The sequence below is a fragment of the Protopterus annectens genome, chromosome 2.part0, assembly GCF_019279795.1.
Source record: "Protopterus annectens isolate FY-2018-M chromosome 2.part0, PAN1.0, whole genome shotgun sequence".
Taxonomy (NCBI): domain Eukaryota; kingdom Metazoa; phylum Chordata; order Ceratodontiformes; family Protopteridae; genus Protopterus; species Protopterus annectens.
The window spans coordinates 1,157,788,551-1,157,803,549 of NC_056728.1; the positions used below are offsets into that span (position 1 = coordinate 1,157,788,551).

Genomic DNA, 14,999 nt, shown 5'->3' on the forward strand with positions numbered 1-14,999 from the left:
TATTTGCTTGCAACTACTGGTTTTTGATTATATTGCAATGCATGATTTTATATATATATATATATATATATATATATATATATATATATATATATATTTATATATTTTGCCTTCCTTCTGGGGGCACCTGACATCTGGGGCAAGAAAGACTGAAGAAAATGGCGTTGGCTGTGTCTTATATACCCCTGTCGCACTGACGTCAGGAAAGAAAGCGACGACAACCGACGCCAGACCTAGACTTTGGAATTCGGCCGACCGAGGACCCGCCTGACGGCAGGAGAACCCATCTGTTATAACTGCAGCTGTATTAGCACTCGAACATCTACATTTATGGTAGGTACAAAACTGTACTTTTGGTCTAGGCACATCTATACCTTCTGTAAGCAAAGATGCTGTCCACGCATTCAAGCCGGACACCATTGTGTCTCTTAAACTCCAATCGAGAAACAGGAATGTTTTGCTCACACTGGCATAGCATCTCTCTTTTTTTTCTCCTGGAAGAGAGGTGAGCAGATAAAGTCCTGTTCTTTCATTCTCCCACATCAGCTCATGCTGATGCCTAGACTGCTAATCAAGCTCAGGTTGCCTACTTGTAATTGTGGCTTTATCCCCCGCAAGCCAGTGGAGCTGGCAGACATTTATAATTTGAAAGGCTATCTAAGGGCAAGAAAGATTGAGTGGTTGGAAACTTTCTACCTTTCATGCGAGGGGAAGGGGTTTGCCACTGTCTTAATTGCTTCCTAGGAGAAGCTGAACATAGTCACCTCTGCAAGTACTGCTAGTAGTATGAAGTATGGTGGTTTTGGGAAGGCAGATGCTTACAGTGATACCAATTTATGCAACACAAATAAAAGGAAAAGTTACCTGTGACTTCATACACTATTCAAATAAGAGGAAAAATCATCTGTGACTTCATATACTACACAAATAAGAGGAAAAGCCACTTGTGCCTTCAGCATACTGAACCACCACCACCACTTCTGGCTGAACAGTGAAAAGGAGGATGTTGTAGTCACATTTGTTGTATCAAGGAAACTGAGTGATGGAGACAAGAGGAGCAGGAACATGACTGCTGTGAAGTAGACTTAGTCCTTCCAAGAATAATAAAAAATATATATTTTATAGGTATATGTATTCCATAATACTTAAATTGGTCCTTTAGAGACTTTGAACTGTTTGTTTCAAAAAGGTGGCTTGCTTTTTTATAACTTCATAGATAGTTACTATGATGCAGTCCAGAACACTGTTAAGGAGCCAAGCCCTAATTCCCAACTTTCCTAAAGCACTGCCTGGTTAAGTGCCTTGCTCAGGGTCACACACTAGGCAAATGGAGCCCTGTATCTTTAGCACACAAAGCAGTTCATTAACAGGTCAGATACACTAACTGCTTCTATTTGCTTGCTTGTTTGTTTTAGTGACAAGTCCTGCTGCATTTCAGGCTTTTTTTTTTTTTTTTTTTTTTTTACATGAAACATCTTTATTAACCTTTCACATATGACATAGTCATAGGCAATCATACATTTATATATATATAAAAACAAACCATATAGACATAATTTTAGTTGCAAAACTTAATACATCACAAACCATATTGACATAATTTTAGTTGCAAGTATTGTACATCTCTTATAATCTATCCAGCCATTGAGAGTCAGACATTACATAGCTCATTCAAGTCCTGCCTTCTTTTAAACCTCTTTCCTCCTCTGCATGTATTGTTCCCACAGTTCTCATTCTTTCTGTGTAATTTGCTCCTGCCCGTTACTAAAGATCCTAATTCCAGTTGTTTATCTCTGTTACTGTATTCATTAATTCTAGTACAGTTGGTTTAGACTTTGATTTACTTTTTCTTGTAATTACTTTTTTGGCAGCCACCATAATTAGACTCAGCAAGTCCTTACTGTGTCTAGGGAATTCCGATTCTGTGTCATAGCTCAAAAAATCATTTCCTTAGTTACACCCATTTGCTTACTCAGTATCTCTGACAGAGCAGTCTGCAGGGAATCTTTAAAGTCTGGCAACTCATTATACTTCCTGAAAATATGTTCCCAATTACCTATTTCTTCCCCATTGCACCTCCAGCATTTGGTGTCTACCTGAGGAAGAATTCTTTGGAGTCTACTTGTGATATAAAAATATCAATATAAACACTTGCAGGCAAAGGTCATAAATCTTTTGGACTTTGTGGCATATTTGGGAGACATGCATATATTCCCCCATTGTTTCTTTGTGAATTGCTTATCCGATCTCTCTTCCCAATCTTTTCTAATCTCCTTTGATTGATTCTTATAGTTATCCTGTAATATTTTGTATGCTGTACTAATTATTCTTTAACATCAGCTTCTTTTCTAGATTCTACTAAAAATGTTACCATTGTTGGGCTTTTGCTTAGGATCCTCCTATTTCTCTCCCTTTGCTTATACTCTGATATTAATCCTTGATAGGGAAGGCAGTCTATATTCTGAAGTCCAAATACATTCTTGGCCTCTTCCCATTCTGTTACCTTTCCCTCACTAATTATTTGCTCCCAATGCCTTGGTTCTTTTGCCAGTTTTCGCCAGTAAATTCCAGCCCCGTCTTGACTGTTGTCTGTATTCCTAAGTACAGTAATCCCTATTGGCAGAATCTCCTTTCTCTATTCCCATGTTGGTTTAGTTCTCAGCATACTTATTGATACTTTGATTGTAATAATCTGTATGATTTTTGTTTATTCTCTAAGGATCTGCATCTAAAATCCCAGTCTCTCCATGTTTCTTGAGCTTCCTACCTGTTTCGTCATCATCCCTTTCCACTTTCAATTACAGGTTTCTGCTTGTGCTCCATATAGAAGCATTAACTGTGTAGCTCTGAAATACACCTTCAAATTGGGTAATCTCAAACCGTCCTGTTCTGTTGGATAAATCGGCTTATCCCTCTTGACTCTTGTCATCCACTTCAGGTAAAATTCTTCAGCTCTTTATTATTTGCTATCCACAAATTCTCTGGTTGATAAAAATATATGTGAACTGTGTATAAAACTAAAGGGACTAAACATTCTGACTGCCTCTGTCTTACTATCTATATCCATATAACAAGTATTCTTGTATCTTGCTGTCCATGTCCATATAACAGAGATTCCATTTTCTCAATTTTTTGTCTTTTTCCCACATATCCTTAGCTGCCACACCAGAATCCTTTTTAATTCAAACTCCTAAGTACTTCATTTTATCATGTCCCCATAAACATGGATATTGTTGAACCAATTCGTTGTGTGGGTACATCATTTATAGCTATTGCCTTTGTTTGAGCGTCATTAATTATGTATCCCAAAAAGATTTGAAACTGCCTCAAAATGTTCCACAACACTGAAATGTCCTTTTCTGTTTTTATCAGTTATAAAATAATATCTGCAAATAGAGGCAGCTTTTCTCGACTACCATGCCAATTATATCCTTAAATTTCTGAGTCCCTTATTTTCTTTGCCAGTGGTTCTAAATATAATGCAAATAACAAAGGGAAAAGTGGACACCCCTGCCTGGTTCCCCTGCTCAAACAGAAATTGTTAGATAGGAACCCACCCACTTTAATTTTCACCTCCGTTTCCTCATATGTCCTCCTAATGAAACTTATAATTTTATCAGGGAATGTAAATGCTTCCATTGCCCTGTTCATAAACTATCAGCTTACTCTGTCAAATGCTTTCTCTGAATCAAGACCCACCAACAACAATGGTATTTTCTTATATTGTGCTTCCCTATGGATCATCAATATTCTGTTAATGTCAAATGTTTGCCTCCACTCCACAAAACCACATTGATCCATCTCTATAAATTTTGGCATCATCTTTCCCATTTTTTTAGCCATTATAGACATAAACATGTTATAATCATGATTTAGGATTGAAATGAGCTTGTATAAAGATGGATCTGATGGGTCTATACCTTCTTTAGTTATTACAGCCACCACCACTTTCTTCCAGGATGTTGGTGCTTCTCCTCCTCTTAAAATACTGTTAAACAAAAACCTAGCAGATCTTTATCAGTCCCCCCCTCCAGCTTCTAAACTTCCACAGGAATATCCTCTATTCCTGGGGACTTTCCTGTGGATTGGTTATACATCACCATTTTTTATCTGATCTCTTCCTATCCTGTTAGTATTTGTGCCTCATTTGCTTTTAACCTTGGCATGTTTAATTCTTCCATAAATGTTTCCATTTGTACCTTTTCTTGATTTCCATATTTCGGTGCTTTATACAGATTTTCATAAGATTTCCAAAATATTTCTGGTACCTCTGCAGTACAGGATCTTGTGTTATTTTCCATGTTATATGCTCCCTAAGCTTGGCGACAACCCTTTCTGCTTTCTGTTGCCTGAGTCATTGTGCTAAAAGTTTTTGTGCTCTGGAGTTGTTATCAAAAAACAGTTGCTTAACAGCAATCTTTCTGAACTCATGCATATTATCGAGGTGATCTCTCATTTTCTATTTATCATTATACAGTTGGTGCTCTTCTTGTTCAGTGAGATTTACCCTATTCTGCAGTACTTTAATATTTGTCAGTCCCTATAAATAATTCTTGCTACTTCTTAACTATCTCTCTTTCTTTTATTTCTACTCATTTTTTAAATTCCACTTTAATTTTATCCCACTCTGTAGCTATATTTTCAGAATAAATTTCTATTTTTAATAACTCCTGAATAATTTCCACTACCCATTCCTTAAATTCCTCTCGTTTCAACAGATAAGTGGGAAAGCGCCAGTGTCTCATTTGTATTTCATTACCCTGCATTTTTATTTTAGTTATTGGCATGTGCTCTGAAATAGTTATTGGCTGTGCATCAAAACTTTCAATTAACTGCACATGTTCTTTTGAAATGGAAGTTCTGTCTAGCCTAGCCCAGCTTTTTATCTTGGAGAATAATATATAAATTATGTATGAACATCTTCCATTCTAAATATTTTCATAAATATCTTCAAAAATCTGCCCTCCTTTGTTATATTTTCCCTTCTGGGCCCCCCAGACATGTCTTCATTGCTGCAAATCAAATTCCAGTCCCCATCTAGAAATCATATTCCTTGCTGAAAGCTGATTATTTCTCCCAGAATTTTTTAAGCTCTATTTTAACAGTTTTAGGTGGAATATAAATCCATGCCAGTGTAATCCTCCTCCCTGGCCGGTAGCCACTTAGTACTAAAAATCTAACATTATTATCCTCTTCTTTCTCTGTTAGAGCTCCTCTTGCAATTAATATAAGTACTCCTCTTTTCCTTTGTCCCAGGTATTCTGCTGAATAACTGCCCTGAAAACCTTTCATTATCAAATTCACATATTCGATTCTTTCCAAATGTGTCTCCTGTAGCATAAGTATTTGCAGTCTATATTTTTTAATATAGTTCACTACTTTTTTTTTAATATATATCTGAGACCATTAACATGTAAAGATGATATAGAAAGCGTCATTTTGTTAAAACGTTATTATTCCCACCTTTTATGTGTAACAGCTTTTTTAAGTATCTAGTTCCAGCTTTTGTTACATGCATACACTGTTTGGCAGGTTGATCTTTTATAAAGGTGTTTATTGTCAAATCCATTTGAGCTTACGTCACAGCTTACAAAACATTTTGATCTGATGTTGGGATTTTCATTATTCCTCAAGGAATAGATCTCGGATCCAACCCTTCAGTCCAATTCGTCTACTTTTCACTAGATTTTAGGATCCAATTCTTCAGGTCCCTTTACCATAATGCCCCTGACCACGGTACCACCTCAGATCTCATTCGCTGTTCTAACAGTTAGTTTGGGAATGCATTCTCTTAAGCTCAGGCAGTGTTTTTTTTTCCCTAGGAATAGTGAGTAAAACCTTAAGGTTTAACTTATTTTCCTTATTATATAGCTGTTCTGTCTTTACTCACTAAGCTTATTATATTTCTGCTAACCTTTTCTTAAAATACTTTGGTATTCTCTTTTACCATCGTTGGTATGTCTTCTCTGCCGTTTACCTTTTTTCATAAGGTAATCTTATTACCATTGCTGGTATATCTTTTTCTCCATCTACTTGCTACAATAAAGGGACCTTTAAATCATTCTTTCTTTGACTGGTTGTGTACCGTTTGGCGAATTTTTCAGCATGGCTGAAAAGCCTACTGGATTTAAAAAGTTCACTTCCTGTGGGCACAGAATACCCACCTCTGATACCCAAAGGGAATGTGTTTATCAAGGCCCCTCTCATTTGGAAACTCCTTTTACTGTTTGTGCTGGCTTTAACACTAGAGCTTTCAGCGACTGATGCAACAAGTTTCTGCTAAAAGGCCTTATTTCTGCTCTCCTAATGGGTTCCCAAATCTACTACAACATCAGAACCTACAATTAAAATCTCCAAATACTCTGATCCGACACCCATGGATCCTACATCTTCAGTATCAGTCTCCTTGACTCCGAAGCCCTTGTTTTTCTCCAGAGCCAGTGTCTGCAAGGCTGAGGTTTCCCTTCTATCAAGAGACACCAAGAAAGTCTGCGCGACCTCCTTCCACTTCTTCTTCAATCATGTCCTCCCGAAGTTTTTCTGAGGCAGAGGTGGATAGGAGGATGAGAAAATTTCTCGGAACATAGATCTAGATGCGGGTCTTACCTGCTCCATCTCCCATCAGATCCGTGAGCCTTAAACCTCCCCCACATACTGTCATTTCTCCTTCTCCGATCTGACTTTCCGTTTCAGAGACCCTGGATCTGAGGTCTCCAAGAGTCAAACTGTTGGATCCAAAGATGCACTTTAGTCAGTTTTGACTACTTTCCTTATCCGTTTGACTCTGACCTCCTTTCAGCAGGACATGTCGTGGAGCTGATGTGTCTGCTTCGGATCTGAGGGAATGATTTCCACTCTGAAGCTTTCAGAGTTGTTTATTCCCCTCGGAGCCTCAGCGCTGGACAGCTCAGCTCAGACTCCTTCCTCAGAAAGGAGGATTGGGGGGGGCCCGGGTTTGTCTGATCTTAGAGCTTTGGCTCGAGTTAGATTGACTTCAGCTTCACCTGGTCCCTTGTCCTTTGAGGTGGTGAAGAGGGTTTTCTCCCATCTGAGAGGTTCAGACTCCTAATCTCTTCGGATCCAATCACTTTTCACCCTTCAGATCCTGTTTCTGAGTCTCTTCATCATACTGCACAGGGACAGCCAGCCTATAAGAGATTTACCATCAAAATGTGGCAATGCAGTTCGAAAATGAGTTGGTTAAACGTGTGTTCTACCAACACCTGTAATGTCGAACTGAAATTATACAACTGCATAGTAGCAAAAGTGAGTTCACATTTGTTAATATGCCGTCGATGTGTAGAATTGAGATCATGGTACAGTGTAGGTCAGGAAATGTTCCCCTTTCCTCACTGTAGTGCGATCTCAGAATTGGTATATATAATATGCAAGGGGGGTGCAGCCCCCCACATGGGAGATGCAGGGGGGCTTGCTCCCCCCTGCAGAAACTTTACCAGTAACATAGACTTTCGACATTGGAACTTCCAGTGTTCGAATATTGATTCCATGGTTACCATTTCCGATATTTTGGTAATTCAATATTACCAGATTCTGACAATGAAGTTGATCAAAATGTGGAAAGATGTTTTGATTTTCCACATTTTGATAGTAAACCCCCATAAGAGCTTCCAGTCAGTTCTAGTTGGGGAACTTCCAGCTTCTTCCAATACCTCTGCAGCACACTTCACTGAAGAGGTCCCCTGGAAGGGATTGTGCAAAAGGAGGCATCTAGATTCCCCTCCGGAATCTTTGACCGAAGATACTGATTTGATGAAGGAGAAGGGTCCCCAAGATCTCGACCAGAAGACGTCTCCTTCAGAGGCATTCTAGATATCCTGCACCAAAAAAGTGGTTGATTCTCCACAACCCCTTCCCAGGAGCAATTGGAGTTCCTAAAAGCCTTCGTGTCTGGCCCATCTATGTCTTAGTTTACCCCGCCCAGCGGATGAGCTTATAGATCTTGTCTCCCGCCAGGCATGGATGGAACCAGAAACTATAGAACTGATCCCACGGCATCTGGATAAGACTGTTGGAGCACCTAAATACAGACAGTTTTGGAGTAAGGGAGTCCTATGGATGTCATGGTTGTGGCAGCAACCAACAAAAAGGAGCTGGCTGAACAGAGCTCCTCTGTCCATCCCACTAAAAGAGAATCTAGGGAGTTGGACAGGTATGGAAAGTAAGTTTATGCCTCAGTGACCTTTGCCTTACAGTTGCTAGACTATCTGGCACACTTCACTAGGTTACAGAGGCACTTAGTCAAAGAAATCTCTAACTCTACCCCTGGGTCCCATGTCAGTGGAGGAAGAGAAGTTTTTTTCTCTTGACTGGCCAACTTACAATCAACCTCAAATGTGTCCATGTAGCTAATCTGTCATGTAGCTGAGGGTTCCCCACAATGCCGCAGGTTCAGGGATAGCCATTAGGAGACATGCCCGGATGCGATTGTATTATTTTCCGGAGCGCTTCAAAGCGCTGTTCATCAATGCTTCCTTTGATGGATCCTCTGGGTTTGGCTCCACCATAAAAGCGACACTTTCCCACAGTGAGCAGGATGAAAAGACCTTGTATGCTGTGGGAGACTGTTTCTCTACCCCACAGAGACTATTTTATAGGAATCAACGCGGTGGTAAGAAGCGGTTCCAGAAGTCTCAATGACCTTTTCAGGACTCGTGGAGATTTTTCTCCCAGAGGCAGAGGGTGAAATAATAATGGAAGACACCACATACATGGCAGAGGGAGTCTGCAAAACCAAGGCTTCCGAAATTACTTCTCGAATACAACTTTTCAGCACTCCTGAAGGATTACACAAGTGTTCTTCTCTGGAGACAGTCAGGGGGCACTTGTCTTTGCTCACAAAAGCCTGGGCAGCCATCGTAAAATATATGTTGGTTAAAGAATAGTATCCAGAGGTAATTTCATTCCCTTTTTACAAATTCCTCTATAAATGAAAAGACAATGTCTCCCTGATATTTCACCCTATCAATGGGGTTTATCTCTGAAGATTCAAAAGCTACTAGACAAAAGAGTCATCCAAGATGTCCTACCAGACCAAAGAAAACACAAGACCTATCTTTGGTCTCTGTTATCTGAACCAATTTGTAAAGAACTCCAAGTTCTGGATGGTCACGGTTTAATCCATTCTGCCTGTTTTACAGAAGGGATGATTGGATGTGCTTGGTAGATCTTCATGATGCATAATATCACATCAAAACGAACAATGGCTCTTGAAGATACCTACACTTCCAGCTGGGAGCAAGTCATTATCAGCTCAGAGCCTTGCCCTTCGGTCTCACCACAGCCCCCAGGGTGTTCTCCAAATGTATGGCACTGGTAGCAATGCATTTAAGGCTTCATGGATTCAGAGTGTTTCCTTATTTAGATGACTGGCTCTTCGCCACACCAACCAGGCATCTCCTAGTAAAAGACAGGGATTACCTTACCCCGGTTAACTCCTTCCCTGGGAAACACAATCAGTCTTTCAAAATCTCACTTTCAATCAGTTCAAGTCTTTGAATTTATAGGGGCTCAGCTAGATGCAGTCAATTGTCTCAATGTTCATCATGTTTCACTGTTGTAGTCATCACTGTAGGGTTCTTCCTGCCGGCAGGCAGTCCTCGGTCGGCCAGAATCCCAAAGTCTGGGTCCGGCGTCGGCTGTTCAGTCATGCTCCCTGATGTCAGAGCGCTAGGAGTACAAAGCTGCCACCGGACGCCATGTTCTCCAGTCTTTCTTGCCATGCGGTGAAAGCAGTTCGCAAGTGCCGGTCGGCTGACTCCTGATATTTTTTCGTGCTTCAGTCCGAAGACTTACTTCTTCTTCTCAAAGCTAAGTACCCCGTTGGGGAAACTTTTTTCTTGCTCCAGTCCGATGTCAGAAAAAGTTAATAACTGCATTTCTTGTGGGAAGCAAATACCTCATAAGGATTTCCATTCTTACTGTATTCCTTGTTTAGGCCCTGACCACGACGTAGCTAGTTGTCTGTTTTGTGCTAGATTTAACCAACGTACGATTAAGCGAAGGTACGATTTTGCTTTTCACTACTTTGGTATGCGATTTAATTATAAAATGGCGGACACGCTTCCGACTACCGGAGTTCACAAACGACGCAAGGATAAGGCCAGGCCTCCGAAGTCCAAATCAGATGACCTTTTACAAGCAGAGCCAGCTACAGGTTCGGTCGTAGTCAGTGAGAGGCGCTTTCGCAGCCCCTGTCGTCAGCCATTTCAGAACCGATTGCCGAAACGGACTCCCACGAGGAGCCAACTAGGCCTTTGAGCACTCCAGCTGCAGGACCTTCGGACAATGCTCCCTCGGATGGGTCCGGAGCCGCTGTGCAGGTACCGGCTTCCGAGGGGGTTTTCAGGCCTACACCGCTTCTGATAAAGGCAAAGACAAAGACAAAGGCAAAGACTCCTTCTAAATCTAAGACACCAGCCCAGGCCACTTCTGATCCGGGACCCAAATCTCAGAAACAGCTACTTAAAATGGCGGAGGGCTTACTAACCATGATTAGGGGTTCACATCCCCCTCCAGACAAAAGGCCAAGGTAAGAATTGGATTATGAATCTTCTGATCAGGCATCTATTTCTTCAGTGTCTTCCTCTGAACAGGAATATACTTTCCCTCCTTATGAGGATTCTGATGCTGAGGAATCCATTCCTTCAGCTTCTCCCACTGAGGATTTTTCTTTTGGGGAAACTTTACATGACATGAGGGAACATTTTCACTGGGAAGGACAGGAGTACTCGGAATTTAAGAGAAGGCTTAGGGATTTCCTTCTTCTTCCCCAACATAGACCCCTGGCTATTCCTCCTATTTTGGATATTGTGGATGATGCCTTTTCTGAGGCTAATTTAACTCCTGACTCCTTTCCTCCAGCCCCTGCTAAGCCCGACAGATATTACAGGGTCCCTGACTCCCACCAGTTCCTTTACAAAAATCCTACTGCTGATCCAGAAACCATTTCTCAGGGTCCTAAGGGGGTTAAGGCCACTTCTGCTAAAATCCCTATTCTGACAGATAAGGATTCTAGAGCTTTGGAAAGATCGGGCAAAAAAGTGTACACTTCTGCTACTTTATCTATTAGGGCCTTAAATGGTCAATTTAATATGCTAAAATATCAGCAATTTCTACTGTCTGTTATGAAACAAAAGCTAGGTACCATTTCTGCATGTGCAGATAATAAGGAATTACACGATTTGATGCATGCCACTGAACAAGTGGGGAAGCATGGTTTACACTGTGGTTTTGATGCCTTGGAGGCTTCTTGCAGGGTGGCTGCCTCCGGCACAGTCATTAGAAGGCATGCTTGGTTAAAGAAACAAAACTTACCTGATCAAGTGAAAGCAAAGTTACTGGATGCTCCTGTTCAGCATAATGCTTTGTTTGGGTCTAAGGCTGAAGAGGTGATAAAGAAAATGGAGGATGAGGCAAAATCCATGCAAACGGTTAAGGATTTCTTACAAGTTCAGCCCCCAAGATTTAGCAGAAATTGGCCAACTAAAAATTGGTCCTTTCCCAGCTCGGACAGGCTTCAGAGGGTAGATATAGGCGCTCCAGAGGGAGGGCCCAAGCACAGACCTCTTACCCCCAGGGGTGGAGAGGACAGACCTCAATCTTATATTAAACAGGCTCAATGACTCCCCCTGCATGGCTCCAGGAACTTCTCTCCTGGAAGCCCCTCTAGGAGGAAAACTCTCTTTTTCAACAAAATTGGACTTACATAACCCAAGACAAGTGGGTTCTGGATGTAGTTTCAAGAGGTTACAAATTCCACTTTCATACCTTGCCAAGACCAAACGGATGGCCAGACCTACCAAAACACCAATGGTCAGAGGCATTAAACCAGGTGGGATCCCTCATGGCTATGAAGGCCATAGAACTGGTTCCACAGTCAGAGACGGGGCAAGGCTTTTACTCAAGGCTCTTTCTAGTTCCCAGAAAGCAAAATTCATGGAGACCCATCCTGGATCTGTCAGTCTTGAACACTTTCCTGGAGGTACCAAAGTTCAAGATGCTTACTCTGCAGCAGCTCCTGCCAGTGTTGAGCAAAAATGCATGGATGGTGACATTGGATTTAAAGGAGGCTTACCTACACATCCCTATCAGACAGGAGTGCAGAAAATACCTCAGGTTCAAAGCCGGCTCGAAACATTACCAATTCTCTGCGCTGCCCTTTGGCTTGTCAACTGCGCCCAGGGTCTTCACCAAGTGCCCGGCACCAGTAGTAGCTTATTGCAGACTCAAGGGAATTCAAATTTACCCTTATCTGGACCCTTATTCAAGCAGACAGCAAGGATGTCTTACTCCAGCATCTGGAATTTGTTCAAAATCTTCTCAAGTACCTGGGATTCACTGTGAACATAAAAAAGTCAAATTTGACACCCACACAACAGATAACTTTTCTGGGTGCTCTTCTAAACACAACAACCCAGATGGCATTCCTGACATCCGAAAAACAACTACAGCTGGCTTCAACTTTCAAAACCTTAGCGTCAATAACTCAGCTAACTGCAGGGAAATTCCTGCAGGCTTTGGGTTACATGGCCTCCTGCATCCTTCTCATACCAAATGCAAGACTACATATGAGAAAAATACAATGGTACCTAAAAAGTGTATGGTCCCAGCATTGCCACAGTCTAGACACACAGATTGCTGTCTTGCCTTGCCTACAAAAGGAATTCCATTGGTGGACCACGGCATGTCTTCACAACAAAGGGAAAGCCTTCAGTCTGCCTCCAGCCAGCCAGGTGTTAACCACGGACGCCTCGGATTACGCATGGGGAGCCCACTTGCAGGGAAACGGTCTGCAAGGTTTTTTGACAGCGGATCAGAAGCACCTACATATCAATTTAAAAGAGATGTTAGCTGTACAGAATGCCCTCTTGGCTTTCAGGGATCTTCTACAACCAGGACAACTACTGATACGGACAGACAACACCACAGTTATGTGATACATAAACAAGCAAGGGGGTTCACACTCCTACCCCCTTTGCGGACTAGCCATGACTCTATGGAACACAGCTCTAGCTTGCAAAGTGGATCTACAAGCTCAGTTCCTACCAGGGAAACAAAATATTCTGGCAGACAGCCTGAGCAGGAACCTGTCAGACCCACACGAGTGGATGCTAGACACCCAAATATTCAAGATAATTACAGAAGCCTGGGGCTGCCCGGACATAGATCTGTTTGCATCCCCCCTCAACCACCAGTTACAGATTTTTTTGCACAAGGACATTTCACAAACTAGCATGGAAAGTGGATGCACTGTCATTCAGTTGGAGAAACCTCTCAGGGTATGCCTTTCCGCCACTACCTCTTCTTCCACGGGTGTTATTAAAGATCAAGCAGGACAAGCCCAAGATGATGATTTTACTGGCCCCAAATTGGCCTTGTCAATTTTGGTACTCAACACTGATGAATCTATCCCAGGAGTCACCTTGGATTTTACCTCAGATTCCAAATCTTTTGTCCCAACACCAGGGCCAGGTTCTGCACTTTCATGTCAAAACTCTCAAACTGGCAGCCTGGCGAACTCAGGGTCTTTGATTAATCCTTTCCTTCTCAAACAGGTCATGGATGTCATCTTAGAAGCCAGACGGCCTAGCACTAGAAAATCTTATGCAGGTAAATGGAAGAGATTTTGCACCTGGATACATGCTCAGGATTCGGATCCCCTCATTCCTAACATTCCACTGATTTTACTTTACCTGACAGACATGCTACATAAGGGTTTATCCTTCTCCTCCATAAAAATACATGCCTCAGCTATCTCTGCACATTACAATACAGATCCTTCAATCTTTTCGCATCCACTTCTGAAACAATATCTCAGAGGAGCAAAGATTTTAAGGCCCTCTAGGACACCACCCATACCTGCCTGGGACCTCAACTGTGTTCTGGAAAAACTCACTCTGCCTCCTTTTGAGCCTGCTGCCACATCTGATATTAATTATTTATCATGGAAGACCGCTATCCTGCTGGCTTTGACTTCAGCCAGGAGAGTCTCGGAGTTTCAAGCACTCATGGCTGTGGAACCTTATATTATTTTTCACCAAGATAGGGTGTCTTTAAGGACTAATCCTACTTTCATGCCTAAAGTGGTGTCTAAAGTGGCTTTAAATCAAACTATTCACCTGCCAACGTTTTTTCACTAATCCACAAAATAAGGGGGAAAGGATCTTGCATTCCTTGGATGTACACAGACAACTTCGTTTTTACCTGGACAGAACCAAGGATATCAGGAAATCAGAGCAACTGTTTGTTTCTTATGCAACAAATTCCCAAGGCAAAGCTATTTCAAAACAGACCATTTCTAAATGGATTGCTCATGGAATCAGATTTTGTTACTCTCATCATGGAAAGCAAATCCCAGGAAAAATTAGGACTCACTCTACCAGAGCTGCTGCTACTTCAGCTGCCTTTCTCAGGGGAGTACCTACCAGAGATATTTTGGAAGCTGCAATTTGGAGTTCAGTGCATACTTTCTCTAAGCACTATAATCTCCCTCTTTACTCTAAGTCTAGGGCAGGCTTTGCTTCTGCAGTCTTGCAGGGCCTTCCAGCCGCCCCTTCTACTCTATAACCACCACCCTTTATCTCAGTTTTGGGATTCAACCCTACAGTGATGACTGCAACAGTGAAACATGATGAACATAGTACAGTTGTGTACACTTGCCAAAAATGTAGATGTTCGAGTGTCTTCACTGTTGCAGTCTGGGTTACCCTCCATCCTGTCCCCTCTTATACTTTCATTAGTGTGGTTTCCTACTTCACCCTTCTTCTGAGGTGTATTTGCTTCAGGGTATGGGGTTTGTTGTATGTTACTTTTTTGTTTTACTATTAGCCTTCATTTTTGGGCACCTGACATCTGGGGTAAGAAAAACTGGAGAACATGGCGTCGGCTGGCATATTTGTACTCCTAGCGCTCTGACGTCAGGGAGCATGACTGAACGGCTGACGCCGGACCCATACTTTGGGATTCTGGCCGACCGAGGA

General features: G+C 41.9%; 1 protein-coding gene across 1 annotated transcript in view; it reads left to right on the plus strand.

Moving 5' to 3' along the window:
- SEC31A (SEC31 homolog A, COPII coat complex component) overlaps window positions 1-14,999 on the plus strand; it is a 1,704,034-nt gene that overhangs the window by 805,209 nt on the left and 883,826 nt on the right. The gene's annotated exons all lie outside the window — the stretch shown is intronic.